The following is a 7,295-nucleotide window of genomic DNA, read 5'->3' as shown; positions in this document are numbered from 1 at the left end:
TCTTAAAGGACAACCTCTGCTTACCTGGTGTTACATCTTCAGCATCACCTGGATTCTTTTGTGGGGCTCTGCCACCCTCTTTCCAACTATTTCTTCAAATGAGACTGAGTTCTGCAGCTTTAACTATGGGGAAGGTACACTTACTAAGCTTTCATACCTAAGCTTAAGGAAGGTTTCCCTCTGCATGAAACCAAAAAAATTATATTTCTCTGCCTGAGAGACCTTAATGCTGTATTATAGCTATTTTCTCTGTTGTTATTTCTGGCCAGCTTTCTTCCAGTTATACTAGAACCCATTCTGAAGGGACTAGATGATTCATTTCTGTTGACTTTTAACTGCTCCTGCTTTAGCCTGGCCGCTCTGGTTAACAAGCCTTCTCAAGGTTAGGAGATATAAAACAAAATACCACAGGGAGAGATGGAATAAAATAGATTGTATAACAGCAAAACTGCACCAACCACAGTTATGAGCATCTTTTATAGAAGTTCCAGTTAACAGAGACTTGGAGGTGCCGAGATATCACTAAAACCTTCTGCAGTGCCACATGGAGAGGGAACGTGTGCTACACTGATATTCTTGTCTCTGCGTTTAACTTGGGCCATGAAATGCAGAGAAATTGGTTAACTGGATAAATGGTTCTAGTTTTTTTACCCCAAACTTTGTGGGTCTGGATGTGCCCCTTGCCACTTTAGATGTCTGTTGTCACTTTGGTAAAAACAGAAAATTGGGTTGAGTGTTGCTGTGGACTGAATATTTGTACTCTTCCCACGCCCCACCAATTTATATGTGATGGTATTGGGAGGGGTCTTTTGGGGGTGATTAGGTCATGAGGATGGGACCCACATGAACAGTATTAGTGTCCTGATAGAGGAGACCTGGGAGAGCTTCCTCTCCTTCCATCGTGTGAGGACACTGTAGAAAGTTGCATTCCACAACCTGGAGACGGCTTTCACCAGAACTCCACCCTCCTGGCAGCATGATCTCGGGCTTCCAGCTCCCAGAACTGTGAGCAATAAATTTCAGTTGTTTCTAAGCTGCCCAGTCTATGGTATTTTGTTACAGCAGCCTGAACAGACTGAGGCAGGTGCCAGGCTCCATGTCTACCATTTCTCATAAAGTTGGCAATATCAGAGAAATCCTACTAGGGTCCTTCAGGTCTGGTGGTTTGGGTGAGGGGCCTCCCAAATCTTTACCTTCCATGTGACAGCTGATTCTCAGAAGTAAATGCATGGCTCACCTCTTTGCCGGCACCTCCCCTGAATGGTGGGTAAGGCCACCTACTTATTCACAGTATTTCCCCTTGGAATGCTTGTGTTTATTTGTTCTGCCATAGAATGTTGTTTTTAATGCCCAAAAAGGAAGAGTAAAACAAGAAAATAAAACCTCACTATTTTTTTGTGGGAGTTGTTCACGTTACAACCACAGATGGTTTGTGCAGTTAGATGCTTTGTTGTGGATCTCAGCTCCAGCCCTGTGCAAACACAGGCCAGCTGCGGATACCCCTGTGTCTCAGTTTTCTCTTTAGAAAAATGGGGACATATACTGAGTGTCAATTATAATTGAAAAATAAAACTAATTTTTTTAAAGATTAAAAAAAAGAAAAATGGGGACAACAATTAGTATCTACCTCATAGGGTTGTTGTGAATTTTAAATGTGTGTAGAGTCTGGTGCTTGGCACATAGTAGGGCTCAATGAATATAGATTTTAATTTTATTATTTGATCTGTGATATCATGACCATCACATAAAATTATGAGAGGCTGGGTGATTACTAGTATAGAGGATAATTACAATGAAAATAATACTTAGTCTTGAAGGGCATCATTTAGCCTTAGACAAGAGCTAATCATCTCCCTGCATCTCATGTTAGCGCTGTGACCACCGGAGGAAGTAAGGCCTGGTGTTGACTTTAGCATAAAGGTCTAGAGAAAGGATAACAATTGAATAGATGACAATTTATGAGTTCAAAATTCAGTACTCAGCAAAAATAGAATGGTACAGATTTCTCACATACTCTACAGTCTGAGGTGGGAAAAAATAACTCCGAGATGGAAAAGGATAAAATAGTGTAGGCGTGTCTCAAAGTGGCCCAGGAAAGAGGCCTAGGAAAGTGGTTGCTCCTTTGAAGTTCGATTGAAATGAATCTATTCTATACCCAAGAAACGAAGGCATGGTTTGCAGTGTATGTTTAATTTTTTGCTCAAAAATATGTAGCTAAGAGAATGCCAAGGAAATATTTTTGTGGAAGAGAAGCCAACTTTGCTGTTGTTTCTGTGTGGGCAGCAAGTGCTGTGTTGTTATTCTTGCCAATCAATAATCAAACTTCAGAGTCTCGATAGACATTCCCATTTAAGGATTATAACCTTATCTCTGGTCTTCAGGGAGGTCAGTGTTGAAAGCAGCAGGATCTCCATGGAGAAATGATACTTTCTCCAGCTGAGGTGTGTATTTCCCTGACGGACAATCATGAAGTGACTTCCAATGTTCTACCAACACTTTGTCCCACTCCTTTCGCCTGTCACGTTTGAATACAAACCAGGCCACTGGACACATTCACCCTAGGTGTGTATGGGGGGTGGGGTGGTGATCAGAGCACAGGTTCAGAATCAGATACACCAGGATCTGACTTGCACTGCCATCTTGTACTTCAAGACTCAGTTTCTCCCTTTATCAAGTAGGAGTAATGATAATACCTCTCTCATGGTTTTTTTGTGAGAATTGGTGAGGTCCTGTATGGGGTATGTGTTCATTGGAGATGTGGTGTAAGTCATGGTTAAGGCTCTGAGGATTTTAGGTGCCTGAATCTGAGTCCCATCCTCATCACTTTGTAGTTACATGATATTAAAGACATTGGGATTTGGGGTTCCATCTACAAAATGGGGGTGTTCACCTAAAAACAAGAGACCAAAGTTAGGCAACAGGTATTTATTTGGGATCAAAAAGAATAGCTATTTGGGAAGCACTGATTCAGGCAGAAACCGCAATGGTGTTCCGATTAGGAGACAAAGGCAGGGGGGACTCATTAGATGGGGAAGGGGAACAACTGCATCGAAGAAGAAAGGCATTGTTCTCGGTGCAGATAAGCTAACACAGTGACACTAATTCTAAAGAATGTTTTAAATATTCGGTCTAATAGTCATAATATCTGTTTTCTTGTTATCTTTGCAAATAGTCCTTTAGGACATAATGTTGCTTTAGTCCAAGGTTATTTCACTCTGTTTTAGCAGTCCAAAGATTTGAGGCGTAAAACATGCAAGGCAGTTCCTCTGGAATAGCAGCTCCCAGTCCACATTTTAAAGTGGTTTCATTTATATTGTACAGTTTTTTACGGGGTTAATGATAATTGATATCCCATTAGGGTGAGTTAAGAAGATTAAACAAAATATTACATAGTAACAACTAAGGTGCTTGGATATTATTGATTAGTAACATTTTTTTTGGTCTTTTCTATTGAGAAGTATTTTTCTAGTCTTTTATCATGAGGATTATTTTTTAACCCTTTAACACTCTCTAATGTTTCATCCTTCTGAACTCATGCAGTAATGTTTTGTACCTCTCTTACAGAATTTATCCCAATTATCTAATGGTATAGGTAGTTGTATGTGTCACCTTGGCTGGACGGTAGTACAGAGTCACTCAGTCAAACACAAATCTACTGCTGAATGACGGTATTTGTAGAAGTGGCTAACATCCATGCTCAGTTGACTTTACGTAAAGGCTATTTATTACCCTGGTAATGTGGGTGGACCTCACCCAGTCAGTTGAGGGTCCTAAGAGAAAAAAACTGGGGTTTCTCGGAAAAGAAGAAATCCTGCCTCAGGACTACAGCATTGACTTCTGCCTGCATTTCCCACCTGCCGGCCTGCCCTATTCACAGACCTGTCAGGCCCCACATCACATCCTTAAAATAAATCATACATCTCTCTGTCTCTCTCTCATCTATATACAGAACTGATAGGAGGAGAACCTATTGGTTCTGTTTCTCTGGAGAACCTTGCCAAACACACCCCACTCCATGCCTACCTTTTTTCCCTTTGGATGAGACTTTTAGTTGTATGCATCATCCCGGGTAACACGCTGCTGGGGGACGGGGGTACCGTGTGGGTCTCTGTAGCAATCCCGTCAGAGTCCAGAGCTGTATCTGCTCCATGGTAGGTCCAAGTCCCAACTCGCCTGCCCTCTGCTCAGCCCTTTATATTTGGGTCTGTACAGTATTTTAAATTTTAAAAAATTAATTGCCAATGTTTAAAAAAGAACACTTCTCACAAAAATTTGAGGATTCAGCTTCTCTTGTAAAATCAGTAGATTTGAAAACGCAAAGCTCATATTCCTTAATGGACACAAGTGTGTAGAGCCTCATGGGGGCCGTTGGCCCAGACAGGGCTGTTACCCAACACACCTGACTGTAGACACCTGTGTTTGCCAACCCTTGAAGTTCCGTCTGCGTTCGCTAAGTAAAGAAGGAAGAGTGAATTGGGGGCCCTTTTAAATTTGTAGTATTTTTATTAGAACATCCAGTGTAATGTTTAATGTGGTGGTGTCTCAACTATTTCCAGGATTTATACAATTATCTCTCATCTATTTAAATCAAATAATCTGCTTATGTATAACAAGATTTTAATTAAATACCCTAACTTTTTAGGCTACCTGGATTCCAGAGGGGGGAAATAAATTCCAGCATGTTAGATTGGGGACAGGAGCTTGCCCCCAATGACAACCCGCAATGACAGGTTGTGACAGTGGTTTGGCCGATGTCTTCTGGATGAATCCAAGTCCTTGCCTGAAACGAACTGTTCCTGGAAAACACAGGTACGTTTTTATGGTGTTGAGCAGATTTAAATGTACTGAAAAAAAACTTGGGAGTACTTTGAATTCAATTCCCTTTAAAATAGCCATTTCTCATTTTCAGTTTGTTTTCAACTTTTGTCTTATTTGCCTTGCTCCGCTGTGCTTAAGGAAATTATTCTGAAGCCTCTCCTGATTCATTTCAAATTAGATCAAGACTAAATTAACCTCCTCAAACAGAACCACTACGGTGTGGCTTCTGTAAAATGATTTAATACTGAGTGAAGTTATATTTTCTGAAACTGGAAATTTCAGACTCTTCATTAAAATACTCAGCTGCTACCATTCATGCCCATGTGCATGTATTGTGGGCAATATAAAGACAAGAATGAGCTTGCATCATCATCATCATCATTATCAACAGAAGAAGGAAGTTGTTACATGTCTACCAACATCTATGGAGAGTGAGCTAGCAGGAGATGGAGGACAGAGCTGTGGATTCAGTGACAGAGGAGCTGAGACTATCTTTAAACAACTTGGGCAATGCTTTCTTTTTGAAAGAACAATATTTAATATAGTCATTTTTGTTTACAACAGAAACTCTGGGAATTCAAAATTGATACCCTCCCCCTGAGCTTCTTATACAGTGGACACCAGGAAAGGTTTCAGCCTTGTGCTACATGTTGTTCTGCTGGGCTTTGTCCAAATGGACCTTTGTGAGCTGCTGCCACTCAGTTTCATGGGGATTCTCTTGCCCACAATTCACTAGGGAAAACCAAGTCCCCCAGGGTCGTATTGTGAACAGCTGCCAGAGTGCAGTTTCCAGGATGCTTGTGCTTATTCTTTGTATAGCTTTTTCAAGCTAGCTTAGCCAGAATTCTCCTTGGAGCAATAAAGACAATGTGCTTCCCACCAAACTTTTTCTCCAACTCGCATATCACTGGACTTTGATTTTCTGGAAAGACTTCAGTTGAGGAACAGGAACAAAGATTATAATAGCCTTTCTACTGCCATCAACTTCAGTTTCCTTAGCCACTGTGATATTCAGTTCCCATAGCTGGGCCTTGAGGTCTGGGTTCATCTCCAGCAGAGCCTCAGAGATGTTATGCTTGAATTTGTCTTGCTTCTCACCTGCCTTCACGATCTTGGTGCTCACATTGAACATGGCCTTCTCCTTGATGAACACCAGGCCTTGGAAGAGGCCCTTGTCTCTCTAGAGCTTGTCAGATCCCTCAAGTTGAGTAACTTGTAATGAAGGCACACTGGGCTCATCCCTGGTAGCCTCTTTGCCTCATCTCTTTGGCACGTCTAGGACAGGATGGCAGAGGAAGAAGTGGGATCAACAAGGCAGGAGCTGGCAAGGGACCACAAAGGAGCTTTACTGACCATCTTGGGAGATGTGTAGAGCTATGCAATGGTGGTACCAATTTTAATGATCAGGTAATAGGATTAATAGGCTTGTTTAGAAAGAAACTATAATTAGTTGTCACTGACTATATCCCTGTCCCCTCAGCAATACCACTTTAGCACATGCTGTCTTCTAGTACTGGTATCTCTGCTGAAGGTTTTCTCTGTGTGCTCTGCCCAGCAGAACAGAAAGCCTGGGATTAACACATGCAGCCCTCCCAGAAGCCCTCATAGTAAATGGTATGTAAATACTCTGGCTCCCTCACCCTGGTCCAAGAAGGTATCTCTGAGGCACATAATCTGACCTGTCCCTTAAAATTCCCTAGAAAGATCAAACTCCAGTTGCCCATAGTGGAATGGGCTTGAGAAAACAGCCTTTATTGGTCTCCTTCTCTTCCCAGCTTCACTTCTCTACTCTCCGACAGTGTTTTTGGCATCCCCTCCCTAGCAAATTGCTTGCACTTGAATCCTTGTCTCAGGGTCATCTTCAGGGGAATTCAAACAAGAATAGCATCTATTTTCCAAAAGTGTCTCCTTTATTTTTTTTGTCTGTAGAATAACATTGTGAATGCTTGAGGTGCCATATCTGTGTTCATCCATTAATTCATTGACTCATTTTCAAAAAAATATTGATGGAATGCCTATTTGATGCCGTATTGCTGAGCTAAGTGCTGGAAAGACAGTAGTGAATGCACATAGGCTGTAAGACAGGCTGTTCCCTAGAGCAGCCTGTCTTACAGAAATATAAAGTGAGCCAAATATGTAATTTAAATTTCCCAGTAGCCATATTGGGGGGAGGGGGAAGGAAAAGAAAGGAACCCAATATAGCCAAAATACTATGGTTTAAATGTGCACTAAATCTTTGAAATCCTGTGTTCATTTTACATTTGCAGCACCTCTCAGTTTGAACTGGCCACAGTTCAAGTGCTCAATAGCCCCACGCGGCTACAGCTTTGATATAGCCACATGGGGCTACATGGGCATGAGAAAGGAGCAGATCACCTACGAGGCGATCACACGAGAGGAGATTGGTCACTTACACTTGTGGCTCTCCAACTTGGTGTGTATGGGAATTGCCTAGAGAACTAATAAAGAACACAGAA

General features: G+C 41.7%; 1 pseudogene; it reads right to left on the bottom strand.

Moving 5' to 3' along the window:
• Window positions 1–5,373: 5,373 nt before the first annotated feature.
• Window positions 5,374–5,950, bottom strand: LOC114511733 (annotated as a pseudogene).
• Between the last annotated feature and the right edge of the window lie 1,345 nt (window positions 5,951–7,295).

Source organism: Phyllostomus discolor, chromosome 3, assembly GCF_004126475.2.
Source record: "Phyllostomus discolor isolate MPI-MPIP mPhyDis1 chromosome 3, mPhyDis1.pri.v3, whole genome shotgun sequence".
NCBI classification, from domain to species: Eukaryota; Metazoa; Chordata; class Mammalia; order Chiroptera; family Phyllostomidae; genus Phyllostomus; species Phyllostomus discolor.
Note: the sequence above shows the minus strand (reverse complement) of the source record. Positions and strands in the feature narration are given on the sequence as shown.